Genomic DNA, 21,014 nt, shown 5'->3' on the forward strand with positions numbered 1-21,014 from the left:
CTACAGTTTTCCAGAACTTCAAAAGTTCCCCTTATAGTCTTCTATTGTAGCCTTATGCACATTACCTTCTTCTGTGTGCAACCTCCTTTTCATAGGATATCTTCCCTCGCTCTGATTTCAATTATGCTCTGGTTACATATATGCTCTGATACCACTAATGGTGTAGGGTAAGACTCGCACACACCCACAGTATGCATAAAAATGCACAAATGTACCTGTCCCAGGTGGTTGACTCTTCAAAGGAGTCAAATCTTTCGAGGTCTAATGGTTAAGGCCCTCTTATACAGTTCTTTTGTATCGGAACCAATCACCCCGCCTAAACCTCTCTATCAAGCTTTAGACTCAATATAATCCTTCCTCCTTTCTATCGGAACCTTATCCCTCCATAACAACCTTCCTTAACCTTTATTTCCTCTAAACCACCCATGTATATATCCTTTCCCTTTTAATATACCTTGGTTTATATATGTTACTACACTTAAATTCTCTATTGGCGCTCTTCCTTATGAAATCCATGTATAAAGGAAAAATGCCCAAAACATATCTTCCTCTGCCTTTCATACGACTATCGCACAGAACCCGAGGTTTAACCTCATCGTAATCACTATCGGTTGTCTTTCCCAGCCTTACCACATATGTGGTTCATCACCCCTCCGACTTCCGATATGTGACTATCAAAGTCGTTAACATAACATTTAAACACTCGGTGCAACAAAGGGATTACCTTAAACTTCCGCCCGAACCAATATAAAGTGGACTTCAAAGTTTATATACTGTGACCCAAAGCGACGCCAGGTCCGTTCATCCATCAGCCCTTTATATTATTGCGAGCCTTTTTCCAACGCCGATTCCTGATCTTTCAATACCTCTAATCTCCGCTTCCCCAGTATTCGATGGTGAATTTAATCGCGGTCGTCGATCAGGATCGCGATTCGACGGTTGACGATTAATCACGCGATCGCAATCGCTCTATTCCAAAGGCTCATTCCAGTCCTTGTTGCAATGGTTTCTGCGGATGTGACTTAATCTCGATCGTTAGTCTTTCATATCTAACGACTACTAAGCATTACCACTCCATTCCTCTGCTCTCCACTTTACTTGTGTTTTTGCACCTTTTCTTCAGTTTTCTCCGTGGTTCCGGCTTTTCCAAAGGATCCCGTTCTTCACTGTTTTCGCTGCAACTCCCTCCTAAGCTGATTCCTCAGCGAATTCTCAACTTCTTCAATGGATTCTAAGAATCCTTATGATTCCTCTAAATCATTCTCTCCTCCGCGCGTTCTTCAAAACTTTGCCTGCAATCTACTGTAACAGAACCTACAAGTTCCACCATAATTAATCACAAAACATGTGATTCACACTCTCTGACACAGTTAGGGATAAATTATGAATATATATTAATGTAAAAACAAAGATTACATTCGAGACACCTTAGCCTCACACAGGCCCATTTTCCAATGTCAGTGGCCTCTTTTTCGACTCTGCCCGTAGGCTTACATATATTCTATCTGTCTCGCTCTCTCTTAATTGACCGCACAGGTTCACTATTTATAAGAATACATTGGATCGGATCACTGAAGTGATCCAATCAATCCTTTCCTTGAATCACTCAATTGAAGCGCTAAAGCTCACTACAGAATACATATGTGGCAGATTATAATTAATAAGTCTTCGAGAGACTTATCCATTCCATCTTTTTCTCCGTTTTAAAATAGAAAAGTCGCCTTTATTCAGCTCGATGGTCCATGTCCTCTCTTTGCTCCGCTTTGGACTCTTCGTTCAATTAAGAGTGTCGGATGCTCCTGCATCAATTCATCTATGTAGGAACATACTAGAAAGAGAGATGTTGGAAGTTTTCTTTCAAGGATTTAATTTTCTCCCTCCATCAATGAAGGTCTATAGCCTTGAGATGATTGTTTCCTTTTAGCCACCCAACTACACATTGAGAGTCTCCATGAACCTGTAAAGAAACCACCTTAATGGATGCAGCAACAAGAAGGGCGACTGAACTGGAAACAATCTCTAATTTTGTGCTGGAACCCATCCCCATGTTCAGACAAATATGCACTACAACATTTCCTGAAAGATTTATATCAAAACCTCTGTTGTAGATTTCATTTTGTTGAGTTCCATCAAAGAAGCCAGAGTTTTCCACAGAGTAAGCCATAGGAGGAGAAACAATGTGATGTTTACTAGATTTCCTTTGTCTCAGATAATCATAGAAAAACCTAGAATTTGAGGCATAATTCAGTGAATGCTTATAGGGAGATCTTCAAAGATCAGTTTGTTTCATATTTTCCAGATTCCCCAAGCCACATAAATTGGAAGGGATTTTTGATTCCCCATGTTTTGATCCCACCAAAAGATACATTTTTCTAGATAACTAAGCAAAGCTAAAACTCGAATGCTTAGATTTGAAAGGACTTCCTAAAATAGAGCGAATGCAAATTCACATTGAAAGAAAAGGTGCTTCGTTGTTTTTGGGCCCCACTTGTAGAGAACAGATACATTTAGACCCTTGAACCCATGACAAGACAAATTGCCCCATATTAGGATTTTATTTTCTAGCACCAACCAAGTGAAACATTTAAGTTTTGGAGGAATGTCCTAATTCTAGATTTTTTGACTCTGTCATTTCACCTCAGGAGGAATGATGTCTACTATGATCGTTAGATATTCCAGCTTGGCCATGATCTGTCTAGTTGTTGGATTTGTCCAACGGTAGTTGTAACTAAGCCTTTATGAAGCATAAAACATATTTTTCCATAATGTCTCAAAAGCAATGGGTTGAGACGAGGAAAAGATTGTGTTGAGCTAATTTCTTTCCCCAAACGGTTTTCAATGCCTAAATTTTTTCTTTTGTGTGTGTATATCAAATAAAAATCACACACACACACACACACTTTTTATAAAGATTTAAATAATATTAAAAATAAAAATATTTTTAGATATAAAAATATAAAATATAAGTTATAAATCTATCTTATATTTTAAATTAAAATAGTAATAATTTCAACATCATTTCTAAATTAAAATAATAATAATTTCAACATCATTCCAAAATTAAAACAAGGCTGCATAGCTAGCCTTCCCTTCAGCTTAGTTCAATTATTGCATTTTGAAATGTATGAACTAACTATTGTATTTGAACAAGGGCTACTTTGTAGATATTATTGCTTATTTTAAGTATCCTTAAATTAGAGGCCCATGTCACAAATGTTATCAAATGTATTATTATAATAAACATACATAAACACATGTTATAAGTGTTGACTAGGGCCAACCTAATTTTAAATATTAAATTAGTTTGTTTATACGTAGGGTCCTAATAACATGGAAGTGTTTATAAATAATGTTATAATATCAAATAATAGATATTCTATAATTTAAGGTGAATTTTAGTAAATTAATCATTAGTTATACATGGTTTAGGATAATATGAACTTTGGCTGATTTGTAAATAAACACAATAATATCATTAGATAGTGATAATATTATAATATTATTATCTCAATAGGTTAATGTGAAAGTGTTTATAAATAACGTTATAATATCAAATAATAAAAATTTTATAACTTTTTCATTTTTTTGAAATTTTAAACATTAAAATATAATGTTTAAAGAAAAACTGAACAGTTTCCAAGGCATCTTAATGATATACATTTCTAATCGTGCTGGCCTTTTCTACGAGGAAATTCTATTTTTATCAACAAAAGCTCCACGCTATGCTGGGAGAAGGAGACCAAATAAATCAATAATGATGGTATGTGGGAGGTATTTTGTTAGCTTGAATTTCCAGAAAAGGGGGCCACAATAATGATGGTGATTGCTCTAAGTCAATTATTTAATATACGGTTATCAACAAAAGCTCCACGCTATGTTGGGAGAAGGAGACTGATGGCGGGGATGCAGGCGTTAGAGACAATCTCCCAAATCGGCCAGCAAGCTCTTTAACGTCTTGATCAACTTCCCTTTCTTCTGTTCTGGGTGCGTCAGTCATTAAACTGATATTTCATTTCCTTTAAAATCATACTATCATGTTTATTAACTACCAATGCTCTTCAAGAAATTCTTAAAAGAATTATTTAATTGACAGACTTACGCAACACCATGTATATACCACATTATGCTTCTTGGCCTGATGCGAGATCGCATCGGCGATGATTATAAATCTAATTTTACCATGGACGAAGGCATATATATATATATCGCACCGGGAATGGTTATATATCTCCGCCCTATGCTAATTCGGTTCGATATGTATATATATCGCAATTGCTCAAACAATGATCTCTTCCCTTCGTATCAGCGGATCCGACGCACTTAGACACAGCCTTTAATATGCCAGTTCTGCTTTTCACCGGTCAATGCAATGAGCAGCTTCCCACTTTCGAAATGACGGACCTGTCTGTATATTTATGTCACAGTTTATATATATTCGGCTTCCAAATTCGGAATTCGCCCCTGTTGCGATATGCTGACTGATATGGATCAACCAATATGGTAAAACATTCAGGTATAAAAGTTCTATTCGGTTCAGCCAATTAATGAAAAAAATTCAGAGCTCTTAGGAAAACAGAGGCACAAACGTAACTGTAATTCAAGCATGTAAATATGAAAACAGAGACATGTGCGTAGCCTGTGTAAACATGAAACGAAAGGGAAACTGATTCAGTCATTCAAACACAGTAATTGTGCATGAGGAAAATAAAGCCAAATTTAACACTATCCGCCCTGTTCCCTCCTCTCTCACCTTGAGAGATTTTCTGGCTTTTTATTTTTATCTAAGGATAGGCCCTCTCGGTCCTTATCCGATACAAAGAAAAGCATGCTTTTCATAATGATTTAAAGCTTGAAGGCTTTATTACAATGGAATGATTTATTGCTAGGATTTATTCTATTTTAAACTAAGAAAGCATAGAAATTGCAGGCTAAAGGATTCCACTCCCTTGCATGTAGATTTTTTTTTATTTTTGGAATAATTTGGAAGATTTTTCCCTCTGAGTCACATGCTCCCACATCAGACTCCTGAGGACAAAATTCTTCATGGGCTCCTATCCATGAGCTCATCTACAGACTTGCCCAATTTCTGTAGAATGTCTTTTGTAACCCAAGTAGCTTCAGCGATCGGCTGTCCCTTCCATTTCATCAGATACTGGAAATATTCTCGTCCCCTTGTCTTTTTATACACTTTCTTATCCAGAATTCTTTCTGGCTGTAAATCCTTGGCTGTGGGTAACTGTTTTACCCAGTCAATCTCTGGAGTCTCTTGATCCTGTGTTGTATCATCTGCAGCTTCATTCTCATACTTGTACAAGTCTGCAACATTAAAAATTGGTGATATTCCCACACCAGGTGGTAATTCAATCTCATAAGCATTTGCAGAGAATTTCCTCAGTACCCTGCATGGTCCAATTTTCTTGGATTTTAACTTATTATACTTTCCCTTTGGAAATCTCTCCTTTCTGAGGTGTGCTAAAACCAAGTCTCCAACTTCAAAGTTCATTTCTCTTCTCCTCATGTCTGCTCTGGTTTTATATTGAATATTGCTGTCTTGTAGCTGTTGTTTCACCTGTTCATGTATCGCCTGCATTCTTGAAGCAAAGTCTTCACCTTCTGTACTTCTCATTTCTTCCTTTCCAAAATTCCTTAATTCAGATATTCCCCTTGGGTGCATTCCATACACAATATGGAATGGACTCTGTCCCGTGCTCCTGTTTGGTGAATCATTATATGCATATTCAACTTGTGGTAACACTTGATCCCATTGCTTTGGATGTTCTGCAGTAAAGCTCCTCAAAAGATTGCCTAAACTTCTGTTCACAGCTTCTGTTCACAACTTCAGTCTGTCCATCAGTTTGTGGATGATAGGCAGAACTGAAATTAATTTAGTTCCCAGCTTCTTCCATAGTGTTCTTCAGAAATGTCCAACAAACTTTGAATCCCTGTCTGAAACAATGCTTTTGGGCAATCCATGTAATCTTACAATTTCTTTAAAAAACAAGTTAGCAATATGAGAAGCATCACTAGTTTTATAACATGGAATAAAGTGTGCCATTTTTGAAAATCTGTCTACTACAACAAAAATTGAATCATAGCCTCTTTGAGTCTTTGGCAATCCTAGCACAAAATCCATACTTACCATATCCCAAGGCCTGTCTGGAATTGGCAATGGAATATACAATCCTGTGTTCTGGCTCCTTCCTTTTGCATACTGGCAGACTTTACAATTTCTTACATACTTCTCTACTTCAGATTTCATTTTCGGCCAGAAGTAAAATCTGTTGAGCTGTTCAAAGGTCTTCTCTCTACCAAAATGTCCTGCAAGTCCTCCACTATGCTTCTCTTTGATTAAATTTTCTCTCATTGAACAGTTTGGTATGCACAACTGATTTTTCTTAAATAACAGTCCATCTTGTATAAAATAATCCAGCCACTTGCTCCTGTCTGCCAAAACAGGATTTTTACAAGCCTCAAATGCCTCCTTAAAATCTGAATCGGTCTCATATAATTCCTTAAGAAAATCAAACCCCAGCACGTGGATTTGACTTTCTTGCAGCAATACACTTCTCCTACTTAAGGCATCTGCGACTTTGTTTGACTGTCCAGTTATATGCTTTAACACAAAATGAAAGCCTTGAAGAAATTCTACCCATTTAGCATGCCTCTGGCCGAGTTTTGGCTACTGCATGATAAACTGCAATGCATGGTTATCTGAATAAAGAATAAATTCTTTCGACATTAAATAATGCCTCCACTTCTTTAGTGCCTGCACAACTGCGTAAAACTCCTTATCATAAGAAGAATACTTCCTTTTTGCATCATTTAGCTTTTCACTGAAATAAGCTATTGGTTTATCTTCTTGGCTTAAAACTCCTCCAATTGCTTCTGCACTGGCATCACACTTAACTTGAAAAGTTTTGTTAAAATCAGGAAGAACCAAAACAGGCTTTTCAGTTATTTTCCTCTTTAACAGCTGAAAATTTCTCTCTGCTTCAACAGTCCACTTAAATGGCTGTTTATCTTTCTTTATGGTCTCAAGAATAGGTGCATTAATCTTACTAAAATTCTTAATGAATTTTCTGTAAAAACTAGCAAGACCATGAAAACTCCTTACCTCAAAAATACTCTTGGGTGAAGGCCACTCCACAATTGCTTTGATCTTGTCTGGATCCATCTTCAATCCTTCAGCTGAGATAACAAATCCCAAGTACACCAGCTCCTCTTTCATAAATAAACACTTCTTCAGATTCAACAATAATTTTTCTTGTTGCAGCTTCTGTAGAACATAATTTAAATGCCTCAAGTGTTCCTCCTTGGACCTGCTATAGACTAATATGTCGTCCAGATATACTATTACAAATTTACCAATGAATTCTACAAGAACTTCATTCATCAACCTCATGAATGTACTTGGTGCATTGAACAACCCAAAATGCATCACTCTCCACTCATATAATCCTTCATTAATCTTAAAAGCGGTTTTCCATTCATCCCCTTCTCTTATTCTTATCCGATGATAGCCACTTTTAAGATCTAACTTTGAAAAATACTTTGCACCAGACAAGCAATCCATTAAATCTTCAATCCTGGGTAATGGAAACCTATACCTGATTGTAATCTTATTGATGGCTCTTGAATCTGTACACATCCTCCAGCCTCCATCTTTCTTCGGGCTCAGCACTGTTGGCACTGCACAAGGACTCAGGCTTTCTTTGATCAACCCCTTGTCAAGCAATTCTTGCACCTGTTTCTTAACTTCTTCATTTTCTACAAGAGTCATTCTATATGCTGGTTTGTTAGGTAGGCTTGCTCCAGGAATCAAGTCTATATGGTGACTGATTTTTCGAATTGGCGGTAATTCATTAGGCAAGTCATCAACAATAATATCATAATAATTCTCTAACATTTCTTGAATTTCAATGGGTAATTCAGAAATTTTAGTAGAAGTCAATATTACCTTCGGCTTGCAAATCACCGCAAAGTTTAGCTCATTTTCTTCAATCTGCTTCAAGTATTCCTTCCCTCCAAGTAACAGAGTTTTTGGACCAGTCTTCTGTCTCGATACATCTTCTTCTTGTAGAGGCAACAATGTATGATTAACACCATATTTTCCAAACTTGTAGGTGTTTCTCTTCCCGTCATGTATGGCTCCTCTGTCATATTGCCAAGGCCTTCCAAGCAATATGTGACACACGTCCATAGGCATCACATCGCAAACAATTTTATCTTTGTACTTGCCCACTTGAAATTCCAATTCACATTGTTCACTTACCAACAGTTGATGTCCCTTTTGTAACCATGACACCTTATAAGGTGTTGGATGCTTCATTGTCTTCAGCTTCAATTTCTCCACTACTTCTGTAGAGACCAAATTATCAGTGTTGCCACTATCAATGATCATCTGGCAACATTTCCCTTGGACTTTGCATACTGTCCTGAATAAAGTTTTCCTTTGTGGTGGTTCAGCAGCCACCTCCTTCATTGGCTTAAGTAAGACTTTATTAACCACCAGAGATTCTCCTCTTTCTGGTGTATTTTCTTCTTCTGTTACCGCTGCCGCTGGTGCTTCTTCTTCAGCTGGAGCAACAATTGCATTCCTCTGCTTTATGTCTGCATTCTCTGGGCACTCAAAAGCTCTGTGTCCCAGCTTGTTACATCTGTAACATCTTAATTCTCTGCCTCTTCCTCTGCCTCCTCTTCCTCTGGAAAAACTCCCTCTGCCTCTTACATCACCTTCTCTGGGTGCATGCTGGGTTGAGCTACTGCTAGCTCCATCTCTAGGTGTTGTAGTTCTTCCTCTACCACCTTGACTTCCTTTTCCTTTGAAAGTCCCTCTCCCTTTGGCAGACTGCTTCCTTATGAGTTTTTCCTCAGCTTTCAGCGCTATCTGATAGGCTTCCTCTACTGTTTTAGGAGACAACAGACTTAACTCATCCTGAATGTCCATCCTGAGGCCATTCATATATCTAGCCACCTTCTCATCTGTGTCTTGGGCTTCTCCAGCTCTTATTCTCACTTTATAAAACTCTTCTGTATATTCTTTTACTGTTAAAGCTCTCTGTGTAAGATTTTGCATTTGTCTAAACAATGTTTGCTGATAATTACTTGGCAAGAACTTACCTCTTAACTTTGCTACCATTCGGCTCCAGTTCTTGATTGGCTGCTTACCAAGTCTCTTCCTTTCCGCCTGCACACCATCCCACCAGAGCGCTGCGTGGCCTTTTAACTTGGTGATAGCAAACTTTACTTTCTTCTCATCTTTTGTTTCTTCGTAATCGAAGAATTTCTCCAGGCTGTTAATCCAGTCAATTAATTCTTCTGGATCCAGTCCTCTTTGATATACCGGTACTAATTGGTTCCATGGTCTGGCTGTAGATTTTAACACTGACTGAAAGAACCTCATCTCAGGAGTAACCTGTACAGCTTCCTCCTCTTCAGCAGCTTCAATTTCGGGCTCACTGACATCTCCATCATCTATATTTCTATCCGAAGTTAATGCATCCACTCTAGCTCACAGCTCTTCTACGGTTGCCATTAGTTCAGCATTTGCAGCAGGTCGTCCTCTTCCACCACGTCCTCGTCCTCTTCCAACTCTGAAAGCCATCCTTCTTCTGCTCCTGAGATTCAATTCAATGTCAGTTGATGGCTCTGATACCACTAATGATGGTGGGGATGCAGGCGTTAGAGACAATCTCCCAAATCGGCCAGCAAGCTCTTTAACGTCTTGATCAACTTCCCTTTCTTCTGTTCTGGGTGCGTCAGTCATTAAACTGATATTTCATTTCCTTTAAAATCATACTATCATGTTTATTAACTACCAGTGCTCTTCAAGAAATTCTTAAAAGAATTATTCAATTGACAGACTTACGCAACACCATGTATATACCACATTATGTTTCTTGGCCTGATGCGAGATCGCATCGGCGATGATTATAAATGTAATTTTACCATGGACGAAGGCATATATATATATCGCACCGGGGATGGTTATATATCTCCGCCCTATGCTAGTTCGGTTCGATATGTATATATATCACAATTGCTCAAACAATGATATCTTCCCTTCGAATCAACGGATCCAACGCACTTAGACACGGCCTTTAATATGTCGCCAGTTCTGCTTTTCGTCGGTCAATTCAATGAGCAACTTCCCACCTCCGAAATGACGGACCTGTCTGTATATATATGTCACAGTTTATATAAATTTGGCTTCCAAATTCGGAACTCGCCCCTGTTGCAATATGTTGCCTGATATGGTTCAACCGATACGGTAAAACATTCAGGTATAAAAGTTCTATTCGTTTCAGCCAATTAATGAAAAAAATTCAAGAGCTCTTAGGAAAACAGAGGCACAAACGTAACTGTAATTCAAGCCTGTATATATGAAAACAGAGACATGTCCGTAGCCTATGTAAACATGAAACGAAAGGGAAATTGATTCAGTCATTCAAACACAGTAATTGTGCATGAGGAAAATAAAGCCAAATTTAACATCGTCCGCCCTGTTCCCTCCTCTCTCACCTTGAGAGCTTTTCTGGCTTTTTATTTTTATCTAAGGATAGACCCTCTCGGTCCTTATCCGATACAAAGAAAAGCATGCTTTTCAGAATGATTTAAAGCTTGAAGGCTTTATTACAATGGCATAATTTATTGCTAGGATTTATTCTATTTTAAACTAAGAAAGCATAGAAATTGCAGGCTAAAGGATTCCACTCCCTTGCCTGTAGATTTTTTTTTTTTTTTTGGGAATAATTTGGAAGATTTTTCCCTCTGAGTCACATGCTCCTGCATCAGAGACCAAATAAATTAATAATGATGGTATGTGGAAGGTCTTTTGTTAGCTTGAATTTCCAAAAAATGGGGCCACAATAATGATGGTGATTGCTCTAGGTCAATTATTTAATATATAGTTTTTAGATATTTATGTGGCTGAGAATGTAGCACATACACATCGAGCCTCACAATTCCTCACAATATGTGGAAGGTCTTTTGTTAGCTTGAATTTCGAGAAAAGGGGGCCACAATAATGATGGTGATTGCTCTAGGTCAATTATTTAATATATAGTTTTTAGATATTTATGTGGCTGAGAATGTATTACATACACATCGAGCCTCACAATTCCTCACGATTGTGAAAGACGGGACTCGAAAAGTTGGTATGTAGTGTTGTACTTAATGCGTAATCCAATGGGGATAACTACTTTACCAAATAAATTCATTATGTGTACATTTGAATGAATTAACATTTTATTTTATTTTTTAGTATGGAGTACATCTATCATTTTATAGTGGAAGTTGTACATTAAATTGTACAATATTAATTAATAGTGAAGTACATCTGCCATCGTTATATAATAAGAGGTGAAAGAATTGAACCAATAATATTTTAGATAAATGAATTTAAATACGGTTTAAAAATAATAAATTTTAATTTATAATGTTAAACTTTGGAAAATTTTCATAAATTTTTGACTTAAATTTAATGTCAACATCAATTATTTTTAATAAGTTACGCTGTTATTATTAACAACATTTCTAAGTTATAATAATAATATTTCAACATCATTCTTATTTTAAAAATTAAAATATTAATAATTTTAACATCATTCCTAATAAGTAATTTCAACGTCATTGCTAGATTAAAATAATAATCATTTCAAACATCATTTTTATTTTGTCACCTAAATCATAATGGCATTCAAACTTAGAATACCACATTATTAATAAACGCTATATACTAAGGGTGTTCGGAGCCTTCTTTTTGGAAACCCGCCCAAAAGAGATTTAAAAGCCCTTTTTTCCCTGGATTTTCCTAACATCCGGACAAGAAATCATCATATTTCTATAAGTTCAAATAATAAAACGTAAAAAAGTAAGATGTTTAATTACCTTTCCATTATTTGGATGGGTAAAAATTTACTAAATTTTTAATTAATATTTAGAATATATTTATATTTAAGAAAGTATTTAATAATTTTTATTTAAATTGAGATTTTGGTTAATGTTATTGTATTTTTTTCACAAGTAAGAAAATTGATTATAAACCAGTGGTGAAAATAATCATTTCTAAGTTTCATTATTAATATAAAATGTAGTTACAATAAACTTTATATATATGTATCTATATATAACTAGTAATGAAAAAGAATATGTTTAAAAGCCTTCTCATTATTTAGATATGAAGCAACAAACTTATTAAAATCTTTATCAATGTTTATAAGAGATTTAATGTCCTTATGTTCAAGAAGGAATTTAACAATCTCCATTTAAATTGAGACTTTTATCAATACTTTTGAATATGGGTTGCAGCTAGGACACTATGTTTTAATAAAAATGCATGTTAAGAAGGCATTTAACCATCTCTATCTAAATTGAGACTTTTATTAATGCCTTTAAATATGAGTTTAAAATGCATGTTTTATTAAGATTTTTTTTAATGAATAGTTCATAATTAATTAAGCTCAATCATGAATTTTAAAGTGAAAAAACTATGACAAACAAATTGATTATGATAAATGTTTTTTCGAAAAAATATAAATAATCAAATAACTATTAACAAAAATTGTATACATTTACTTACATATCTATTTGAATTTTATACAATAGTCTTCTTCCTGGTTAAAGTAACAACTTTAACAAACAAATTAATTATAATAAATATTTTTCCAAAAAATATAAATAATCAAATAACTATTATATTTATTTATTCTAATATCTATTTGAATTTTATAAAATAATCTTCTTCCTTATTAAAGTAATAAAAAAATTAAGTAATCAAATAACTATTAACAAGAATTATATCTATTTATTCTAATATCTATTTAAATTTTATAAAATAATCTTCTTCCTTATTAAAGTAATAACTAGTGAGTATATAATTAAATTTCAAAATTAAAATTAATATTGTGAAAATACCCATATAAATACAAGATGAGAACTTTTGCAAAAATATTAAAAAAAAAATTGAAATTATATTATTCTCAAAATTAATATTACTTCAAGATTTTTCCAATAAAGATATATATTAATATATTCTTAAAATAAAATTAATTAATGTTGGGCTTCCATGGTTTCAAATTCTCAAAAAAAGACAAAGCGGTCCCTCTACTTTGAAAGATTCGACAAAAATAGAGCAATACGTGTAAGAATATTTTTTTTTTCAATGCTATAATGGGCTACCACACTACAATATTATTAAAGACTTCTACTAATGTAGAGTCATTCTTTTATTTGATTAAAAAATATTTTGAAGCAGAAAGTAAATAAAAGTTTGAAAGTAAAAAAATTTACTTTTTAATAAAAATAATAAGATGGAGATGTTTAACTCATTCAGTTTTTAATATACCACCATAGATCTATTTTAAGTTTGGATCTAACTAGTGCTTAGAGGGATGAGATCTCTTAAGTTGCAAAAGTAATAAAAAAAAAAACTAATAAGAATAATAAGATGGAGATGTTTAACTCATTCAGTTCTTAATATACCACCACAAATCTATTCTAAGTTTGGATCTAACTGTGCTTAAATGGATCAAATTTCTTAAGTTGCAAACCTATTTTAGAGTGCAAAACTTGAAAAAATGCTTGCACATAGAGAGCATTGTTCCCCTTAGTTTTTGATTGATTTGGGCTTAAGATGGATTATGTTGCCATGTGTCAACTCTTTGATGTGCATAAAAATAATTCCACATTTCTTTGATTTTGAGCAATACACCAATAAAATGTTTTAACCACATGATTCTTTTTTTTTAATTGCTTTATATAATATATACAAAGTTGATATTAAAATATTTTATTCATATTATCCACATTAAAATAATTGTTTTTATTAGTATATTTTTAAATAGATGTTTCCCTCTATTAGCAAGTAGAATGCATATATTCATGAAATAATATTTCTCTCACCCTCTCTCTTTATATCTATATATACACACAAATTGAATTTATGATGTTATTAATACTCTTTTTAAAATGCTACATGTCAACTCTATATTAAGCATGGAAAGAATTGCACGTCCCCTCCATACCTTGAATTTGAAAGCACTTATTAGTATATTGATCTCTATATACATACATTGAATTTATGTTGTTATTAATATTTTTGTAAAGTGCTACATTTCAATTCTATATTCTCCTTCATAACCTGAATTAAAAAGCACTTATTAATACATTATATTTTTATGGCTTATTTTATCTTTGTATAGATAACGTTGATGTAAAATTATATTATTTGAGGTGGACATTGAAGTGTTTTATAAATAGCTGACATTGAAAAAAAAATTGTTATCAATATTTTTAATTTTTTATTATAAGCATTATTTATTTCTTTTAATAAAATGTCTTAGCATATTTCTCATACTGGATTGTAGAGTGTCTCTCAACTCATCAATTAATATGTGGCATTGAAAAACTATTATTAATAACAATAAAATTCAATATAAGTCATAAATAAAATATTTCAACATTTAATATTAAGTGATATTAATGTGTATTTAAAAATATATTAATAAAAAAAAATATGAATAGTATGATTTATAAATAAAATATTTTATGCATATATAATATATAGTTTAAATGGGGTTCAGACTCTGCTAATAAGCCCCCATATATATATATATATATATATATATATATATATAAAAGAAAGTCACATCCCTATATGCCAAGGGCTAGATTGCTAGGTTTTTGGTACCACTCATATCATGTCACTAGCGAGGATTTCAAGCAAAGTGGGTAAGATAATGTAGTTTTAGTATTATACATTTTGGTCATTTTTCAAGTATTTTTTTTGGTCAAATTTATAAATTTAACGATTTTGTTAAATTATAACTTTAAGATGTGTACTCTACAAAATCAAAGTGTCCAAGGAGATTTTCGTGCCCTTAAGTCCATTTATGTACTCAAAAATGCAATTTAAACAATAAAAAATTACATATAATATGTTTGTAACAATAACACCAATATAAATCCATATTAATCACATATCTATCAAGCATCTAGAGAGATCAAATCTTATTGGAAGTAATGCTTCCATGTGTTGTCATTGAGAGTTCCCAAACACCAATCTAGAAGTTGTTGTTTCCTATGTATGAGTTGTAGTTATGATCTAGATGTGTGGAAGTTAGAAATTTATGTCCTATATATGTGTAACTATTGTGATCAACAAAGATATCACAATGTGTATTTTGTGTTGTGTGTAATCGCTCTTTGATCTCTCTCTATTTTGACAAATACCTTAGTGCTCATCTATGTAAGATATCATAATTTTCATTAAAACTTGGATTAAGCATTTGCACTACATTCAACAAGTTTTGGCTCACCCTATGAAAACACTATTTATATGCCAATTTTGAGAAGTACTCATTCCACATGCAGAGAATTTTGTATCTAGGATACATTAGGAATGACCATGGTGTGCATGTAGATCTAACCAAGATTCAAACCATTCATGATTTATTGGCCTCTAAGACACCAATACAGCTCCATAGTTTTTCGGGCCTCACTAACTTTTATTGTAGTTTCTTATTAGTATTATCTCATATTGTTAGGTTACGTGACCTAGGGTGGAGCCAAAACCAAGTTTGTGTGGGCTAAGTCACAACAAAAATCATTTAAGGATCTAAAATTTTGCATATGTATGACATTGGTCCTTATTTTGTGAGAATTGCAATAACCCTTTAGGTTGAGACTCAAGTTCTTTAGATTATTTTGTCAATGTAGTGTTAATTCACATGTACATTCAATGGCCTATTACAATGGGACACTCTTTGACAAGGATTTTCATTACTCCAATTTTTATAAGGAGGTGTACTCCATTATACAAGCATGTTGACAATGGAAGTATTACATTTTGGGAAAGGAAAGGAGCATCCACATTGATCACAAGTTATAGTAATTCATGTAGACATAAGGAAACTTATATAATGATTGTCATCATAAGTGGTCCACATATTTGCAGTAATGCCACTTGAATGTTTAGTTCATTGAAGGACAACACAATCCACATTGTAAGTTATCTCAATCAACCTTTCATTGTGGTGCTAATCATGGTTCTTAGCTCTTATGTACATGAGGCTTATATGTGGTCTTAACTGTATGATAATGACCATGACTTCATTTCTACCTATTGTATGACGGTTCTAGTTAAACATGTTCAAAATTTCACCTTGATGATGCAATTATATGACATCTAAGTCATGTTTGTGTTTGTGTTCCTTCATGTGAGTGCCAAACATTGATTTAGGAGGCACCTTATAATTAAGTGGTAGGGCACTTCAATTTTGAGAGGGCAGTGTTAGTGCTACAAAAGCACTTATATAATTCAAAGCTTTGAGAAGATGTTAACAAGTATATTAGATAGTGCATTGTCAAACCTGCGATTAAGAAGTCAAGGTTGTACACTCCTCTACCTACCTCAAATAGATCCTAGGAGTCAATCTCCATGGATGATATGTTAGACATATCCTTAACCAAGCATGTTAACAACTATGCATTTGTGGTTGTTGATTGATTTTCTAATATGGCCATTTGATACCCTATAAGAAGAGTATCACATTATAAGCGAATCAATTCTTAAGCTATTCTTCAAGCATGTTTAGGTTCATTTTGAGCTACCATAAACTATTATTTCAAAAAGGGATAACATGTTTTGATTACTTTTTGGTCTAGTTTGTGATCAATAACGAACACCAAGATGACCAAATCAATTGTCTTCCATCTTAAATTGATGGATAAATAGAGGTAGTATACAAGGTGATTGTGCATATCCTTAGAATGTACAAATTTCAACCATCCACGATACATGTGAAGATAATATTTCTTATATTCAACATAGTTACTACAAAGCCCTTCACCACTCTGTTGGCCACAATTATTTATAGTGTTATTAGCCCTAGTTGATATTGCTCTACTCATTGCATGTACACAAAAAGAAGAATCCTCCAATATTTTAACCAAATAAAAAAATAAAATTTATTAAACAATCCAACAAATTTATAATATTCTTAAAACAAACCTATCAAACCTAAACCATAACACTATTAACATCGAATTTTATCAAACACTATTAACATCGAATTTTATCAAACCTAAACCATAACACTATTAACATCAAATTTAATACAAAATTTAGATTAATAATAAAATTGTGTTCAATAAAATTACTTTCACAACTTCTCATATTCATATATTTTTTATTACAATATTTATTCAATTACGAAAAAAAGGATTCCAATACAAAATTGAAGTGCTCTCTCATTTAAAATCACAATATTAATTTATAGATTACAAATATGAGTGGACATTAATAATCATCCGAGTAAATAAATAAGAAAAGGTGACTAACAAAGTAGTGAAGATAAGACTTTGGCGTATAGATGGATGATGCGAAGAAAGTGGTTACGTTCCTGTGCCACCTCCATATTTAATTCATTGGTACACCCAAGAGTTCATTACTTCACGTGGGTGGGTGGATTTTCGGGTGATTTCACGTGGGTGGGTGGATTTCTGGGTGGTTCAGCAATGATTTGCTGAATCACTGGCTGCCCGCATGATTGACGTTGTCTCCATGATGTAAACAGAGGTCTAGACGGCGATTCCTATTTTCGCCACAGTTTTTTAATTAATGCCCCCTGACATGCGGGGCATTAGGGAAATATAACGCGAGAAAAAAAACTGGAGGAGAAAAAAAAAACAGCTCGCGTTATATTTCCCTAATGCCCCCGCATGTCAGGGGGCATTAATTAAAAAACTGTGGCGGAAATAGGAATCGCCAGTCTAGACACTATGTACACTAGGGAATTTTTAAAATATATCTTTAATTAACAAATCGTTAAATATATATATATATATATAGATATTTAAATAAAATTGGTTTATCCTCAATAACATAGTAGAATGTATATATTGTTACCTTTTTACAGAATATTTTAACTTTCTTTATACTTATTTTATTTATTATTATTTTTAGTTAGTATATTTTTAAATAGAAGTTTCTTTTTATTAGCAAGTAGCATGCATATATTCATGGAATAATTTTTATTTTTTTTTATATCTATATATACATACATTGAATTTATGTGGTTATTAATATTTTTTTTTTAAATGCTACAGATTAACTCTATCTTAAGTATGAAAAGAATTACATGTCTATATCTTAAATTTGAAAGCATTTATTAATAGAGTGATCTCTATATACATACATTGAATTTATCTTGTTATTAATATTTTTGTAAAATGCTACATTTCAATTCTATATTCTCTTTCATAATCTGAATTAAAAAGCACTTATTAAAATATTAATAAATTACATATTTATGGCTCACTTTATCTTTGTATAGATAAAGTTGATGTAAAATTATATTATTTGAGGTGGATATTGAAGTGTTTTATATATGGGTGACATTGAAAAAAAATTGTTATCAACATTTTTAATTTTTTATTATAAGTATTATTTTATTTCTTTTAATAAGATGTCTTAGCATCTCTCCCATACTGGATTATAGTGTGTCTCTCAACTCATCAATTAATATATAGTATTGAAAAAATATTATTAATAATAATTCAATTTAATATAGGTCATAAATAAAATATTTGAATATGTAAATTTAAGTGATATTAATGTGTATTTAAAAATATATTAATAACAAAAAATATTTTAATATGAATAGTATGATCTATAAATAAAATATTCTATACAATATAATATATAGTTTAAATGGGGCTAATAAGGCCCCGAGATGTCATCCCTTTGATATATATATATATATATGGGAAAGAAAGTAACCTCCCTCTATGCCAAGGGCTAGATTGCTAGGTTGTTGGTACCACTCATTTAAGAGTTCACAAGGCTCTAAGCCATTACAACAATATTCATCACTGAGAGTTCACAATGCTTGAAGGCATTATAGCTCATCGTGTCAGTAGCAAGGATTTATACTAGAGTGGATAAGGTAAAAAAATATTGGGCTCAACCACTGAAGATAACCCCAATTGACAAGTATAAATTATATAAATTAATTACAAAAAAAAAAACTCTTATGGTTAAAACATTTCATGTAGTTTTAGTATTATACATTTCGGTCATTTTTCAAGTATGTTTTTTGGTCAAATTTGCAAAATTTAACGATTTTGTTAAAATTATAACTTTAAATATGTACTCTACAAAACCAAAGTGTCCAAGGATATTTTCACAACCCTAAGTCCATTTATGTATTTAAAAATGCAATTTAAACAATCAAATATTACATATAATATACACCAATATAAATCCACATTAATCACATATCTATCAAGCATCTAGAGAGGCCAAATCTTATTGGAAGTAATGCTTCCATGTGTTGTCATGAGTTGTCATTGGGAGTTCCCAAGTGTCAATCTAGAAGTTGTTGTTTCCTATGTATGAGTTGTAGATATGATCTAGATGTGTGGAAGTCAGATATTTATGTCCTATATATGTGTAATTGTTGTGATCAATAAAGATATCAAAGTGTGTATTTTGTGTTGTGTGTAATCACTCTTTGATCTCTCTATATTTTCTAACATGGTATCAAAGTTGGTTTAGTCCTGACTCTCTCACGAGAGGGGTTGCGATCATGAAATTTTAGCCATGATACTCCTTTGCACATAGATTAGTTTAATAGAGTGTTTGATGTATTGTTTGTGTGAATATTTGATTTGTTTCTAGAATTGCGAAGATCCAATGTTGTTGTTGTTGTGTGAAGTTCCATTGTGGACAAAATATATGTAAAAGAAGAGGAGATCTACTTGTGAAGAAGTTGGATCAGCATAGATTTGGTTAGATCTAGTGTGGATCTACAATTGACAACAATGTCTACATGTTTTAAATGGTGGTTCTCGAGATTATTAGATGGTGCAAGATATACAGTTGCGTCATGCAAGTGGAATGTTAGCATTTCTCATTCTAGATCTAAACTAATAAAATATTTTGGTATTCTTTATCTAGAGATCTAGATCCAAATGTTGCAGATTTGATGGAAAATACCAATATGCAAATTTATTATTATTATATTTGATTTTACCTGCACATATCAATAAAGAGCAGTCATTGATTTTGTCTCTGTATGTTTTGGTGGTTGGTGTTTGTGTTTTTATTGGTTATAAAAGGGTTGGTGGTTCTTAAATTGGAAGCCTCGGTGTCTGAAACATCAATTCTTGTGTGTTTTTATTGGTTATAAAAAGGGTTGGTGGTTCTTAAACTGGAAGCCCTTGTGTTTGAAACATCAATGCTTGTGTGTTTTTATTGGTTATAAAAAAGGTTGGTGGTCCTTAAACTGGAAGTCCCGGTGTCTGAAACATCAATTCTTATGTGTTAGTAAGGTCAAGTTTTTTGATCAACTTTTGAACACATTAAGTATCCATACCTTCATCCTAGCAACTGGTGGATAGTCGAAAGTGAAATATCTGACAAATGGTGGTTGGTTCATAGGATAGTTCATTACTTGATGACTCCTATCGCGAAAGCCCTAACGAGTCGAGGTGTCAATATTGTTGATCTTGTAAATTTCATCAATGATGGTTAGAGGCGGTTACGTTTTAAATGGAGATCAAGTGATAGCTTGAAGATGTGGTGGTGAAAGAGCGATGTTTGCTAGATTCCAGAGTGGATGTGAGTGCTGATGAAGACCAGTCAGACATAGATTATCCTTGTTGTGTTAATATGTGTTTTCAATGTTTTCCATGTAAGCATTAAGGGAAGGTGTTGGAAGTAATGCTTCCACGTGTTGTCATGAGTTGTCATTGAGAGTTCCCAAGCGTCAATCTAGAAGTTGTTGTTTCCTATGTATGAGTTGTAGTTATGATCTAGATGTGTGGAAGTAAGATATTTATGTCCTATATATGTGTAATAGTTGTGCTCAATTAAAATATCACAGTGTGTATTTTGTGTTGTGTGTAATCACTCTTTGATCTCTCTATTTTTCCAACAAATCTTTTAGAGTGTAAACCTTTTTTTTCAAATTTTGTACTTAAAAAAAAAAAAATTTAATCTCTTAAAATTT

This window comes from Pinus tabuliformis, chromosome 3_2 (assembly GCF_031772625.1).
Source record: "Pinus tabuliformis cultivar Carrire ecotype Pingquan chromosome 3_2, CPIR1, whole genome shotgun sequence".
Lineage (NCBI taxonomy): Eukaryota > Viridiplantae > Streptophyta > Pinopsida > Pinales > Pinaceae > Pinus > Pinus tabuliformis.